At 49.5% G+C, this 16340-nt stretch overlaps 1 protein-coding gene across 14 annotated transcripts in view; it reads right to left on the bottom strand.

The window, feature by feature from the left end:
- ST3GAL4 (ST3 beta-galactoside alpha-2,3-sialyltransferase 4) overlaps positions 1-15280 on the bottom strand; it is a 179142-nt gene extending 163862 nt beyond the window's left edge. For 7 of the 14 annotated variants that reach the window (XM_077840004.1, XM_077840010.1, XM_077840019.1 and 4 more), the window contains exon 1: positions 15077-15280. The gene's annotated coding sequence lies outside the window, so the exon portion shown is untranslated. Of the gene's footprint in view, positions 1-8171; positions 8291-15076 lie in introns of those variants that run through there. The other 7 variants (XM_077840003.1, XM_077840008.1, XM_077840016.1 and 4 more) reach the window with 2 other exon arrangements.
- Positions 15281-16340: the final 1060 nt, after the last annotated feature.

Below are 16340 nucleotides of genomic sequence, written 5' to 3'. Positions count from 1 at the left end.
AGAAGGTGAGGAGCTATTTAAGCTGAAGGATAATGGGGGCTCAAGAACAGATGGGGCAAACTGACCATGTGTAAATTTAGGCTGGAAACTGGAAGCCGGGAAGCAGCCTCTGGAACAGTCTCCCAAGAGGAGCAGTGGAGGCAACAAACCTCACTGGTTTTAAGGTGGAGCGGGATATATTTATGAAGGAGATGATACAACAGGGTTGCCTGTGATAGCAGGGGACTGGACTTGATAACCTAGGGAGTCCCTTCCAGTCCTGTGCATAGTCTAGGTTTCCCCACCCCCATCTCCTATGGGGAGAGACTGGGCAAAACAATGCATCCCTCACAGCCTTTAGGTGTGCACTTGTACCTAACCAGGAAAGCTGTGACTAAGGGCCCGACCCTGTAAACACTACCAGGCATAGTGCTTAGTCCCTGTGGGTGGAACTCCAGAGTAAGTGATACATTCTGTAGCAGAGCGTTCACAGTTCAGGTCCTCAGTAGGTCACAGAGCAAGAAGAGAAGACTTTCCCCAGGGGAATCAAGCCTTCAGAGACACAGACACGTGACCTGGATGAGCAGGGTGTGCGCACATCTCCGAGGGCAGAATTAGGCCCAAGGGGTGAAAGTGATCATACCAAGAGGGAGAGAGTTGGAGGAGAACCCAGACAGCTGCAGACATCGGCCCTCCTGGTATGCCCTAACCCAGCCAGGCAATGAGAGGTCACGTGAGGGAGTCAATCATTTTAAAAAGAAAAAGGCTAATGTGAAAACTGGCACCTTTGTCGTGGCTGGGGACTAAGCCGGGGATGTCCGGGGCTCACAACACGTTACAGTTTGGGCTGAAGGAGCGATTTACCTAATCTAGGAGCTGTAACAGATTTATAGCCTCTATGGATCAGACTCAGAGAGTGGCACGCTAAGCGGTGGATTACATGAACTTAACTCCTCTCCTTTGGGCTTCCCACTGCATCCTCTCCTTGTGCCCATTGCTCAGCTCTTCACGGCAGGGGCTGTTTTGATTCCATGCTGAGGGTGGCATCAGAGATGCTGATGCTGCTCAGAAAAAAAAAAATTAGTAATTCCACTAAAAACAGACTGTGGAATCTCTCTGCAAATGAGGCTTTTATGTCAGATCCAGCACCTCTGAGCCACATGCCAGGGCAGCCAGCTTGCTGCAGCGGGGGAGCGGCAGAGAGAAGAGGAATGAGAAGTAAGCCCAGGTCACACCAGAATCAGTTCCCTGTCTTCTTTGTCGGCAGCTAGAGAGTCCTGCCTACAGTAAATGCTGGGAGAGCCAGAAAACACTCAAGGAACTGACAGCACAGAACCCAACCACCTAAGAGGAGATGCCAATGCGCAGTCAGAGCACAGTGACTCTGCTTTCCGCTCCGAATACCTTTATTAGCTTTATTCACCAATAATCTTCAACCAGACTGAAAGTTCAGCCGCCTCTCACGGAGCCACTTAAGCCGCTTCCTTCCCTACAGGCATTTGTTTCGGTGTGAGGGAGGGAGTCACTTCAAAGGTGGAGACACAACTTTCCTGGATTTAGTCCCATGAGCATGGCCATTTTGAAGGCTGTTTTCCACAGTATGAACCAGAGACCCATTTAGTTTTCCCGTCCCCTGTAGAAAGACAAAGCCCTAAACACGTGGGAAACCTGTCCCACACATGGGGGTGTGTACTGCCCCTGCCTGGATAGGATGAATCAGACTCCCTGAAACTTAGGGGTCTTTCCCTCTGTTGCCTGGAGGTTTGAAGAGAAGTTATTGTATCCCAGCGTTACTGATGTTTAAGGGAAATTCCCAGCCCCATGATCACAGAACCATAGGACTGGAAGGGACCTCAAGAGTTCATCTAGTCCTGTCCTCTGCACTCAAGGCAGGACTAAGTATTATCTAGACCATCCCTGACAGGTGTTTGTCCAACCTGCTCTTAAAAATCTCCAATGATGGAGATTCCACCACCTCCCTAGGCAATTTATTCCAGCGCTTAACCACCCTGACAGTTAGAAAGTTTTTCCTAATGTCCAGCCTGAACCTCCCTCGCTGCAATTGAAGCCCATTGCTTCTTGTCCTATCCTCCGAGGTTAAGGAGGACAATTCTTCTCCCTCCTCAGTGCTTTCCACGTGAGCAGGAGCCAGGGCTCTTTCACAGCAGTACAGCAGGAAAAAAGAGAAACGCTCATCTCGCATGGCTTCAGAGAACGTGGCTGCACACCTCCAGTGGGGCTCAGCCTGATGAGAAGGGTAGAAAGTGCATGTTCAAGACTTAGTTTTTTGCCATCTTTCTCCAGTACCTTGGCAACCTCACTTGGGGCTGGAGACAAACTGAATGGCTCCAACTCCTCCTGCACTGTCGCTGTAAAATGGCCTCTCGCTCACCGGCTGTTTGAAGGGCTGAAGTACCCTTGTCATTTCTCGCTTCCTTGCTCCAAGAGTAGACTGCAAGTGGTAACTGGGAGTATGGTCCAGAATTTAGGTTAATGCATTTCAGGCACTCCTGATGCACCCAACCTTTACACTGACATTTCCGCTACTCTTCAGTGGTTCACGTACCGGGTCCTGGCTAATAACCTGAGAGGACACCACATTTCTAGAACTCACCTGGCTCTTTATTAAGAGAGCTAGTTACAGAGATTATGCAACTGCAGCTAGCATTCTAGCCAAGTGCACAGAGATGGACTTCTCGGTGCCTCTTCCAACCTCTTCCCTTCGGCAACCTGTGTACCTCCTTCCAAGTTCCACACAGGCTGCTACCCTTAGTAGCACTGCCCCTTTGGCCTGGGAGCTTAGGCAATATTCAGAGCCTTGCAAGACTGGTTCTTTTAAGAGGAGAAATGGATGATGTGAGTCAGGTACATTATTTAGCTCTACCCTATTTATAAGAAATGTCCACAAACTCCTGTTTCCAGTGGAACCAAACAGCAGGAAGTTCCCTTGCTCAGAAATCCCCATGCCTGCCTTTGCATCGAGCTCTGTGCCCAAGGAGCTCTGCAAGTCTCAGGCCATGCTCACAACTGCTTCTCTGTCTGCTGGCTTTCTGCCTCAAACACATACCTTGCCAAACAATCCCCTATCCCCTGCATTTGCAATCAGGGAACTGCTCAGCCCACACAACTATAGCTTCTGATCAGGCCTTGTCACGAGGCCTTGGGTGGTCATTTCCAGGTATCACTACCTAAAGGGATTTAATCGCTCCTGTTATTTAGCCTGAAAGCAGTATTCTTAGCATACCCATGGGCACTAACCAGATCTGCAATTGTCTATAGATCAAAGACCCGCTTGATGGCAGCCATTTACACCTGACAGCAAAACAGTAGTTCCTTTCACACCTGCCCTCTACTTCATGCCCTCTTGATGCTTGCCCCTTCTCTTTGCCATCCAGGTTAACTTTTTGGCAGGGGTGAAGATCAGGCACCACTGTATTGCCCTCCATACCAACATGTATATTTTGTAGCCTCCTCACTAGATGCCACTTTTAAGCACCCAGTCATGAATGTAATTCTTTCATTCCCGCAAACGAAAAAAATTCAGTGGTCAGGGAGCAATCTTAGCCACAAATAGCACAATCCTGTTTTTTCTCAGGCATATCCTGGGACTTGGATAAATGGGGAAGAATTCACAGGACTCTGGGAAATAAGACCAACCTTCAGTTACACACAGGTCAGATAAACTGGATTATGTCACAGTTTTGTTTTCACTTTAGGAAATAAGAGATTGCAAAACAATGCCAGTACAATCAGATTGCTCAGCAGGTTCCCAGTGAGAGGTAGATCTCTGACAGTCTAAAGAAACCCAAACTGGGGCACTTGGAGCAAAGTCTTATCAGGGAAATGTACCAAGCTTTGTCTTTCAATGATGGAAATGAGACCAGAGCAACAGGGAGGAATCTGAATTCCCGAGACACACGGTAGTTGACAAATATAGTAAGCACCCCGGACCCGCCAGAAGGGAGAGCACCAAGGCTGGGCTGGAGGCCAAAGGCACGAGGACCGTTCGATGCAATCAAAGTAGAAAGCAGCAGTGAGGTACGTGAGCAAGCCACCGCCAGCAGAAGAGCAACACACAAGGATGGGCAAGACACTGAAGTGCATGGGATTCTCCAGAAAAAGGGCTAGCACTGAATCAGAGGGGCAAGTTCTCTGACCTGTGCTTCGCTGGCACAAAGCCAGTCCAGGTTGGCAGTGTCCCCAGCTAATGGCTGACCAGCAGCCTACCTGAAACGAGTCTGGCAGGTCTCAGTCAGGTCCCTGGCAGACAGGCCTCTACCACGGGTGGCGGGTATAATAGGACAGGGGAGGCTAAGCCCCCCTAAACCAAGCCCTGACCCCATTCATGCTGCACCCTCTCCCCCAAGCTGGGGTTGGCGAGCGACCCTGTGCTGGGGCCTGTGAGTGGACCAGAGCTGTTTGGCCAGGGCTAATCCAGCAGTATGGAGGGCTCGGGGCTCCGGCGAGCGTCGGGGGAGCTCTGGTGAGTGGGGCTTGGGTGGAAGGGAAGGGGCACTCATACACTGCCCATGGCCATCTACCATATATCGCTCAAGCCACCAATCACAAGCGACACCCCCTGCGGGCAGGCTAAGCGGAGGCAGAGGATTGAACTGGCCATAGACACTGCACTATGCTCTTGCTCCTCAGGGTGGCACTTCTGAGACAGGACTGAGGCCTGCTGAGGTTTGTCTACACTGCTGCTGGGAATGACAGCAGCCCGGGAACACAGACTCAAGCTAGCACGCTAAACATAGCTGGGTGGACGCTGGCGGAGACTCAGGATAGCCAGCCAAGCTCAAACCCAGGGAGTCGGGTGAGCCGGAGCCGCCACCCGAGCTGCAGCGTCTACACTGCTGTTTTTAGTGCACTTGCTCGAGTGTGTCTACCCAGGCCAGGAGACTCGCTCCCAGCTGTAGTGCAGACGTCGACGACTGCCTGGAGGACGCCAAGGTTGCACTTCCAAGAAAGTCAGTGGTAGGGCTAGAGATGGAATCCAGCAGCTCCTAGCTCCAGGTCTCCTATTCAGATCCCTCCTCTCTCTGATCAAAGTTCAAACACCTAGCGCATGCCAGCAACGCTGCACCAAGCAGAAACCGCCTCCCACAGAACACAGAGAAAAAGGAAAAACAAAACACTACAAGAGGAGTTAAAACCAGCGCTAGATCGAGACAGAGACAAAGCAATGCATCACTACAGTCAGGACGAAGAGGAACATTCAAGACAAGCACATGCCTCTGATCAACCTAGGGTGACCTGATGTCCCGATTTTATAGGGACAGTCCCGATATTTGGGGCTTTTTTTTAATAGTTGCCTATTACTCCCCACCTCCGTCCCGATTTTTCACACTTGCTATCTAGTCACCCTAGATCAACCCCTATTAAAAAATTAAACAAGAAACTGAACCAAAAGAGACCCTTTTCCCCAACATATCAAGGGGCAGCTTTACTCGAACACTACTGCTAAAGTCTGTTTGGAATACATCCTGAGCCAGGGTCGAGATCCATTTTACAACATTTTAAACAGTCAGTTTCAGTGCGTTACTCCCAATTTATACTGGCATCCCAAGAGGAGAATCAGAGCCTCTGTTTCTAAAAGTTCAGCAATCAGCCATTTAGCAAAAAATGGCAGCTTTTAAGTTTCTGATCAGCTGCTTACTTGTTCTTTAAACAAATGTAGAAAGAGAAAGTTGCTTAGATGTGGTTACATAATCCACTCCACTGCGTATGCAGAAAAATTTAGTCAAAAATTTAGTCTGTAACGGGAGCTCAGAGCCTTTGACTGTCATGCACAGGGACCATGGAGATAGGACACAAGATGGGGAGGGCGCTGAGTTATTACAGAGAATTCTTTCCCCGGTGTCTGGCTGGTGGATCTTGCTCACATGCTCAGGGTCTAACCAATTGCCATAATTGGGGTCAGGAAGGAGTTTTCCCCCATGTCAGACTGGCAGAGACCCTGGAGTTTCCTCTACAGCATGGGGCACAGGTCACTAGCAGGTTTAAACTAGAGTAAATGGTGAATTCTCTGTAGCCTGAAGTCTTTAAACCATGAGTTGAGGACTTCACTCACTCAGCCAGAGGTTAGGGGTCTATTTCAGGAGTGGGTGAGTGAGGTTCTATGGCCTGCAACGTGCAGGGGGTCAGACTAGATGACATAGATGCTGGAACTAGGGGTGCTGCTGCACCCCCGGGCTTTTGAAGTGATTTCCATCATATACAGGGTTTGCAGTTTGGGTTTACAGCACCCTTCACTATACAAATTGTTCCAGCACCCTTGCTGGATGATCACGATGATCCCTTGTGACCTTAAAGTCTAGGACTTAAATCAGAAGAGTTGCTTGCAGTTTACGCTGTGAATGGCAGAGCAGTCGACAGAGTCTGTAATTTGCCTTTTTTTTTTTTAAATCAAGTGGCTTTTCAAAAGTGCTGAGGCACTGCAGAGTTCTCACCACCACTGCCCATCAGAGAAGAAACTAATTTCTAGAAATTAATCATCTCCTCTTAATTATTAGAGCTAGACAGGGAATGACTTCCCCATCTCAGGAGAGTCTGAGATTTCAAAACATTTTCTCTGTCTCAAATCAGGATAATCTCAAAAATATTCATGAACCAATAAGAACAGAAGTATTCGACTGGGTCAGTCAAGACATTTTAATTTTAATAATTGCACAATATTTTGTGTCGACGTTGACCTTTTTATATTTAACCTTTTTTTAGTAAGAGGTAACTAAAATATAAAAATAAACAAGTATCAATAGGAACCAAAAAAAAGAACCCCCAAAACACTTTTCATGTTGAAAACGTGGAAACAGGATGCGCCACTAATTTCAAAACTTCTTCAAAAGTTTCATAAAACCAACCCTTTCATGCAAACAGCTTCAAGAATCCCAGCAGCCCTGTTAAAGCCTTGCTGAGATTCAGAAGAAGTGGCAAATGCTGGTCACTATATTCTGGAGAATTGTAGCACCTCAACATTACAGCTGTATCTACATGCACTTACCCTGCCAAGGGAGAGGAAGTCTGACCCAGGCACCTGCTGGCTACTGGGCACCATTTCTGTAACCATCACTATCATAAGCAGCTGGCCGGGTTCGAACCCAGGGCTTTCCACACAGAGCTGTCCCCACTGAGCTCAGGACAAGTCCATTTTAGCGGCAGGCAGAAACAAGTGGTCAGAATAGTCACAGAAGGGGCACATGCAAAGACACTAAACAGCGGGTTGCATACAAAGTAGCAAGCAATGCCACCCCACCAGTGGGGGCACGAGTGAAGACAAGGCCTTGATCTTTTTTTAATCACCTCATCGTCTCACCCTGCTCATGGGCAGCCAGGCAAATTGTGCAGATTTTGCACAGTTCCAAGGCAGAGCCAGGTGCAGCTCCCCAGCTTAGGCTTGAGTTTTCTTTGACAATTTGAGTTAATTCCAGCACAAAACATGGAGGAAAAGTTTCAGGGAGGTGCAAAAGTGGCATGAATTGAAAGCCAAGGAACATTAGCCCAGCTCCGCCCCTGACCACATGCAACATCTATAGTAGCCATAACCAGGAAACCTCCCCCTGGTGGCAGCAACAGCGGGAATGTTATAGCAGCTGGGACAAGGGCATTTTTACCACCATAGTGGCTAACCAGGTGGGGAAACTGAGGAACAGTTAAGGCCAGGGTTTGCCAAAATTAGCCACCTGAACCTAGTCTCCTAAATCTGTATTTAGCTCTAAATAAAAGTGACCTGATTTTCCAAGATGCTGAACACCCAGCAGCACCCATTAAACACTTATAATTAGAATTAAGTTATTTGTACCGAGGAAACCCAATCAGAGACTAAGACCCCACTGTGCTAGGCATTCTACCTCCCTTTCCGGATACTATTCATGTGAGTGAGCTGGCACAGCAGCCCCATGGCAGAGCTCAGAAGAGACCCCAGCACTGAAGACGTCTCCATGCTTTGCTCTAACCCAGTGGTTCTTAATGTATTTACCACGGAGGGCCACATATGTGGGCCGTATCCAATACTACCCGTATGGCTCTGAAGATGTCATAGGGCCCACAGCTCTGTGCTGATTAGGCCACCAGCAGCCTGCGGGTTGAGAACCCCTGCTCGAACCCTGGCATATGCGGCAATTGATTGAATCTGCATCCATGTACCTCAGGACAGAATTGTAAGATCTGTAGGTAAAAGTCATGGCACTTACTCATTTTTCTATTGACTTAGAAGCAAATGTCTCTTGGCTAGGAGCAGCTCCCATCTAGGAGTGGAAGATCGGGTCAGAGGGACCACAGCACTAGTCCATACCCATCCTGAGAGCAAGTGGAGGTGGAGTGTAACTGCACACTGCCTGTGATAAGAGGCTTGTCACTTGAGTTACTTAGCAGGAGGAAGGGAAGGGGCGGGCATTGGTTGGTTCTGTGAAGCATGATGTTGTCAGCGACAACGATCAGGAAAATACCCGGCCAAAGCTGCAAAGCCACAAACGGAAAGAGGCTGGCACAGGGCTCATTGCATCAGAAACTAAAGTTCTAGTCTGTATGAGATCACACGGCCACAGTTCCTGCTGCTGAATCAAGATGATTTAGTTGGGGATTGGTCCTGCTTTGAGCAGGGGGGTTGACTAGATGACCTCCTGATATTCAGTGATTCTATGAGCAGCTTAATTGACAACCAGACACTCTGGCCCAGCCCCACAAAGAATCAGCAGCACAGTTAGCAGGGATGCTGCTAATGTTTTGCAACCAACTCAGAAGCTCCGGCTGTTGCAGAAGGTGGCCGCCTACTTGCTCAGTGGTGTGTGTGGGAGTGTGTGAGGGGGTGCATTAGGCCACTGTGCCCCAGGCTGCTCAATACTACAAGGGGACATTCCACCCCCCCAGCCCAGACTGCTTCTAAACCTGATTGCCAGGGAGCAGGGCTCTCAGCTCTGGAACTCACACCCATCAGCCAGCTCCACTGGTCCAGCACAGCCAGAGTTTGCGTCCCTTCACCAGGCCTGTTTGCGCCAGCTCTCACAGAGGGTGGAGGGCCCTGTGAGCTTGGGGAAGGCCTTGGTCACCTGGAGGGGAGGGTGTCTGGAGGCCATGCTCTTTCCAGTCACCGTTGTCAGTTTGGGGGTCTCCTTTAATGCAGCTAAATGCACCAATAGGGTTCTGAACGTAGGGAGAGTTTAAGCATACCTGCACTGCAAGGTGTAGGCAGAGACTACAGATCCTGTGACCCTACCATCTCAAACCACCACATGCACAGCTGGGCCTTCTGGGATACATCTGACTTCCCAAGTGTGACATTCCCCTGGTGATATCTGGATCGGTCATGCCAATCCTCGACTCTGGGAGCCAGCCTTACCCTGCTCTGTGGTGAGAACTCCCACTCTTGGGCTGTTCATACACAGCCTCTAGCATGTAAGATGCTCCCAGTATGAGTGAGGACTTTTGGCCAGCGGCTGCTTGGATTGTGCAACCGAATGACACTAGCCAATATCTCCAGTCCCGGACACAACTCAAGGAACCTCCGTCTTGCAGTATCCAGTTATGACCACTGGACGCAGCAAGCTTATATGAATTCATCAATTTAACAGAGAAATTGATATGTACCAGGCTTGTTATCCCAAGGGGAGTCTCTAACATGCTTCAAAACAAATGCACTGTTTCAGGTAGAATAAACAAACAAATTTATTAACTATAAAAGATAGATTTTAAGTGATTAGAAGTCAAAGATTAACAAGTCGGATTTGGTCAAATGAAATAAAAGCAAAATGCATTCTAAGCTGATCTTAACACTTTCAGCGCCCTTACAAATTTAGATGCTTCTCACCACAGGTTTGCTGGTTGCCCTTCAGCCAGGCTCTCCCCTTTGATCAGCGCTTCAGTAGCTGGGTGGTGGTGTCTGGAGATGGAGGTGGAAGAGAGAGGAAGAGCATGGCAAATGTCTCTCCCTTTTATCATGTTCTTTCTTCCCTCTTGGTTTTGCTCCCCATTCAGGGTCAGGTGAGCATTACCTCATTGTAGCCCCAAACTGACCGAGGGAAGGGGGGTGACTCACTGGAGAGTCCAACAGATCCTTTGTTGCCGCCTAGGCCAGTGTCCTTTGTTCCTGTGAGGCTGGGCTGGGTTTGTCCCATACATGCCCTGATGAGTTGCGAACTGCCCCTCTGTTCCTGGAGAGTTTTGCCTGGGCTTGTTTTAAGCCACGAGGACACATTTTCAGCCTCATAACTATATACATGATATTACAACCTATAACATTACTGTAACAACAATGCTCAGCCATCATGAGCCTTCCGAAGACACCCAACATGACAAACTTTGCATTGGATACCACAGAATCATATTATAAGGATGAACATGGGGGTGAAGGTTGTTCCCCTGAGATACAGTGTCACACCAAGCCCTTAGAAGCCCCCTGCCTCCAGTTAGCTCTATAGTCACCCAATCTGTCTGCTCCATTTTCTTTTGGCTCCCTCCACGTCTCCTTCCAATGCCCCTCACCAGGTCTCCCATTGTGCATGCCCTCTGCAGATCTCCTCATTAGAGCACTCAGAAAAGGGCTGCAAGGCCCAGCTGAGCAGCTTGGCCCCACAGAGCATTCCACCATCCAGGCACACCCAGCTAGAGCAGCAGGATCGTGCCCTACACCAGTGGTTCTCAGCCAGGGGTACATGTATCCCTGAGGCTATGCAGAGGTCTTCCGGGCATACGTCTACTCATCAAGATATTTGCCTAGTTTTACAACAGGCTACATAAAAGCACTAGCAAAGTCAGTACAAACTAAAATTTCATACAGGCAATGATGTGTTCGTATTGCTTTATGTACTATACACTGAAAGATAAGTACAATATTTATATTAAATTGATTTCTTTTGCAGTTATATGGTAAAAATGAGAAAATAAGTATTTTTTCAGTAATAGTGTGCTAGGACACTTTTGTATTTTGATGTCTGATTTTGTAAGCTACTAGTTTTTAAGTGAGGTAAAACTCAGGGGTACGCAAGACAAATCAGACTCCTGGAAGGAGTTCTGTCGTCTGGAAAGGTTGAGAGCCACTGATCTACACATCAGACTAAATAAAGCCTTGGGCAGTGAATGACTAACATCTAGCAACCCAGATTCCACGACTTACCCCTAGGATACCAGTCCCACAGTGTGACTGACCTTGGCATGAGGAAATGGTTCCTCTCCTTCACCCCAGCCAGAGTTTTGCTTTGTTCAGTCTCATCCTATTCCTCTAAGCTCTTCCTTTCCAAAGCACCCTGTGCAATCCCTCTCCTTCCCTCTTTAATCAGCGTGCATGGCGCTTTGCAGAACTTTACGAGCTGGCTAACACACTACGGGCACAGCAGAGACAAGCCAAGGCCCTGGAAACCTGCATTGTTGAGATCTGGCACGTAGCTTGCAGTTTGTTTTCTTGTATGCAAGACAGCAGGAGAGAGAACAAGAGGCGGGCGGGGCTTGGAGCAGGGAGACGCTGGTAGGCTGGTCCAGACAGAAAGCAGTAGGCAAGGAGAAGTGGGGACACGAAGAGGTGGATAAGGGAGGCATAGGGGGTTATGAGGAGGGTCAGAGTAGGAAATCAGGACCGTTATAGGAAGGGACAGCAGCAGGATGCAAGGCATGAAGGCAACAGCAGCCTGTCACGTGGGGCAGCATGAGCTAGTGGTTAGAGCACAGGGTCAGGAGACCTAGGCTCCAGACATGGTTCTATTGCTGGGTGACCTTTGAAAGCCACTTTGCTCTCTGTATGCCCAAGATCACCCCCATCTGCGTGAGGTGCTTTGGGAACATCAGACGAGAGGCACTAGATGTGGCCTGTATTCTGAGCATGCAGACTCTGCTCCCCATCCACCACTGAGGTGACGCAAGCTTGACTCTCTCCTTTGTCAGGAGCCCCTCTCCCTTGGCAGGACTTTCCTGGCATGAGAGTTACCCAGATCTTTATGCACTGTTCCCCACGCAATGGTGTTGGGGACAGCCCTTCCTGCTACACTGCAAGTTCCCATCTTGTTTGCACCCACAACCACCTCAAGATCGCGTCTCCTCCTCACCACCTCCAAAGCATCTTCCTCCCTGCACATCACGTTCCTTCTCACCCCCGCATCCACCCCACATATTAGCTTGGAGTTCTCACTGTTTTCATCCCAAACCAACTCACTAAGCAGCTCTACCCTGCAGTACCCATTAGCGAGCTTTTCCCCGCTGCTTCGTCCAAACGATCATAGAATCCTAGAATCTCAGGGGTGGAAGGGACCTCAGGAGGTCATCTAGTCCCACCCCCTGCTCAAAGCAGGACCAATCCCCAACTAAATCAGCTATTGGCCCTACATCAGTCAGCCTTCTCAGGCAAGTGATTTCCTCTGGTCCCTGATGGGCACTTCACATTAACTACCTGGGTATTCTTTGCTTCCAGCCCATCAGCAGGCGTTGGAGCCATTTCACAGGGGCACTTGCTGTAGTGCAGTCAGCAGGTCCATGACTATATAATTCAGGCCAGGACTTCGGGAGAGCCCGAGTGGTGATGCTAGGTAGTGCAGCCAGCCTGGGAGCTGGAGAGGATGACAAGATCTGTCTGCATCCAGCAGCCTCAATAAAACACCCCCTTTATATTCATTACAGCCAGATTCTATCGCTTCTCTATTGCCAGGGACACTGCATTGCCCAACCCAATTTTAAGTGTGTTTGTTGAGAGGAAAATGCCTCACTGGACATAGCAGGCAACAGCTAATTGCCTGGGCTCCAACAGGCCATGTGTGTTTTCAATTGCTCCTTAGAGGAAAAGCCTGTAGAGCAGCAGAAAGATACTCCCCCATCAGCAATACCAGCAGGTCAAGCCATTCTCAGCAAGACCACACCAGCTCCTAAGAAAGAGCAGGCTGGAGTGTGCAGCCTCAATGAGGAAGCATATGCCTTTGGTGAGAGGCTGGGACTGCCCGATATTTACGATCGATCAGTCCCATGTGGGGGCTGTCTACCTCACAGGGCAGAGCCACCAGTTTAAATTAAAAACAAACACAAAGCCTTGCCCCTGACTAGCACTGCCCCAGCGATGGAACAGTAACCTCAAAAGGAGGCAGCCCACTTCCCTTTCCTTCTCATTTCTCTTTATCTCCACCCACAAACCACTTCCCCTATCAACTCAGTCCCAGGAGCTGCACACATGACTGAGCAGACTCAGCAGGAGAGGGGGACTCAGGACACCTGGGCTCCGTTCCCAGCTGGTACTGGTTTGCTCTTTGGCCTTGAGCAAGCCACTTATCACTGCACCAGATGCCCCATAGGGGAAGGGATCCTTATGCCCTTGTGTCAAGCAAAAAGGTGCCATAGAAGCACAGTGGCTTATTAGGCAAGGAAACCTCTCAGGAGCCACAGTCAGAGGAGGTCCTGAGAAGGGTTGGGGCCTTGTAAAGAAAGCTGGTTTGATTTACAAATCAATCATGCTTAGTGTTTGCTACTATATTATCAGTACGTTCCAAACACGCGCATCAGTGCTCCCAAAATATGGAGCCATGGAGGGAGGCAACACAGATTAGCTCATGTCACCAACAAGTCAGCAGGTCGCTGGGCTGGACTGTTCCTGGTGGTGTAGGAGGATTCTAATGCACATACAAAGGGTTAATATTTGCATAGTTATACACACAGCTGCATGCCTGCATTGAATCTAGTCCATTCAAACACTTCACAAACCTCCTCCCAGATGCTCTGATCCCTTAATTTGCCATGCCCTCTTCCTGACAAATCCATCCCATGCAAGACCCCAATGGACAACTTTCTTTCTTCCCCACCCACCTCCCAAGATTTCTGAATTTCCAAGGGCTCTTAACAGTTCCTCCCGCAGTGGAGCATCTAGAGCTCATTCATACGTGTGCATTCCAGCGACCTGAACCCTCAGCAGAGACACCCTTTCACAAAGCAACAAGTAAACAGGAAGAAACTGAAAACCAAAAACCGTATTGTATTTGCATTAGTGCCTAGCGCACAAATCTGAGGGGTTATTTGCGGACACACAGATCTGCAATGCCCCTGTCCAAATATCCAAGTGCGACTATTAGCCATATACTTAAAGGGGTGACACATTTAGAAAGACAAGGTGGGGCAGGTGACATATTTTACTGGACCAATTTCTGTTGGTGAGAGAGACAAGCCTTCAAGCTACACAGAGCTCTTCTTCAGGTCACATTTAGAGGCCCCCAAAATAATCTCTGTCCTGGTTTTAGGGCTCCTTTTCCCAAATAAGCACTGATCTACAAAATCAATGCAAAACCCGCTTAAATAATAATACTGATCTATTGCTAATATTCGAATCCAGCAAGATCACGTTTTTTGAGTGCCAGAGCCTAATGAAAACCAAACTCATGTGTGTGTCTGTCCATCCCATTCCTGTGATTTCCTTTTAGCAGTAAGTTCCACTAACTCAGCATGCACCTCATTGTTCTCACATTCCTTCTACTAGCTCCCCCATTAACATTAGTTTCAGAACCACTAGAAGCTGTTTCCTACACCAAGCAGCCAGTGATGCGATGCACAGATTAGACACAAGTCAATACATCACCCTTCCTGAGTCTCATCTTTTCCAACCCTGAAGTTTGGTGGTGGCTGTTTATTTTACCCCCCACCCCCTTAAGAAGTCTAGATAACCAGATACCCCAAACGAGCCTATCAAAAAGACCTGCAGTATTTCTCACTAGATCCTTCTAGTCTTAAAATCAGAAAAGCAGAGACAGAGGTCCAAGTTCAAACACATCCAGAACATTTCAGGCACAAGAGGCTGCTCCCTGCAGTGCTTTAAAGGTGGATTCTGGATCAGCGGTGGACAAGAGCCCAGTTTATGGGCGCCTTTTGTTGCGGCCTTTAAATCCGCTTTCGTTTTATTTTTAGCTCAGGAGTAAACAAAAACAAAGGCAAAACAAAAACCAGACCCGCACGCCCCTCCTGGGTTTGTCCCAGGCAGCATGTCAATTACACACCCACCCACCCACCCCAGTGCTGCAGCCAGAGGAATGCAATTGACCAATTTCCCCCTGTAAAACGACTAACGCTTGGGGTGGGTTCGGGTACAGGGACTTATACGCATCCCCCCCTCCCAGGTCTGCTCAGCTGAGCTGCTTAAACTCACCTTCAAGCAGCCATCCGGGTGCCTGGGGGAGGAGGGGGCTGCGATCCGCTATTTGCTGGCCAAAGGCGTCTCCAAAGGGAAGAAAGGATTGTAATCCGAATTGTGCGGGGGGCTGCAGGGCTCCCCGGAGGAAGGGCTGCAGAACGGAGCTGCTTTGCAAAGGAGGGAGGGAGGGATGCGAAATAATGGCACGATATAAAGTTAACATGAGCGGGGAAGCGAGGAGCGTGGGCTGGGGCAAACGGCTGAGGTCGGTCCGCCCCTGCTGACCACGCTTGCGCATAGAGCAGCTGGCAGCCTAGGCCAGCTGTGTGTGTGTGTGAGAGTTGGGGTGGGGGGAGCAGGAGGGAGATGCCAGGAGGGGGTTGATCCTGGGGAGGTTGGAGCACAGAGGGGTTCCCTCCCGTTCCCCCCCCGCCGCCGTGCTGGGTGCATGAATGAACAATAGGCGCGGAGGGAAGGGGCTGCTCCCAAGATAAGAATAGCCCCATTCATAGCTGTCTCCCTTTCCCAAGGTCTCCGTTTACCTCTCTCCCAAGGGAGCCGGGGGCTATTGATCTTGTTTCCCTGCTTTGGGGTTGGAAAAATGATAAATCTTTAAAATGCATCCGATCTGAAGAGGGGCGTGGGGCTAACAGAAATCCCCTGCACTAAGGCCTGTCTCTTTGTTTCCCTACATCTTTCTCCCCACTCTCCCCTTACCCCCAAGATACAGGCCCCTCCGGAGGAGACAGCCCTGGTTGCATGCAACCTCCCAGTGCAGCACAGCCTGGGGGCAATTCACCAGGGAAAAGCATCTCCGCCCCCACCCCGCAGGTGCGCTCCTGCCCCCTCTGGCAACGCTGCTGCTGTTCTGGAAGACCCCCAGCGTCCATGGGATTCTGGCAGTGGCCCGACATGCAACAGTATCGGCCCTACGCTGGGCAGCTTGCAGCTTAAAATTAGACAGGGCTAAGCAGCAGAAGAGGAAGAGGGGGTTGGACTAGATGACCTCCTGAGGTCCCTTCCAACCCTGATATTCTATGATTCTATGAAGTTGTGTGGGCTGCTCTTGTATCACAAAACACACACACACACCCGCCCCAAGGAGCCTAAAATTCAAGGGCACCTCTGATGGTCTCCTCTTGGCTCCAGGATCTCAGTGCACTTCACCGCCTCACGAGCCCCACAATGAGAGTCTTCATCCCCATTGTATGGATGGAGAAACTGAGGCACAGAAAACCACAAGGTCTTGGCCAAAGCCACAAGGTGAGTGCAAAGCTGC

This window comes from Eretmochelys imbricata, chromosome 22 (genome assembly GCF_965152235.1).
Source record: "Eretmochelys imbricata isolate rEreImb1 chromosome 22, rEreImb1.hap1, whole genome shotgun sequence".
Classification (NCBI taxonomy): Eukaryota; Metazoa; Chordata; order Testudines; family Cheloniidae; genus Eretmochelys; species Eretmochelys imbricata.
This window is presented reverse-complemented; position numbering and strand designations above follow the sequence as displayed.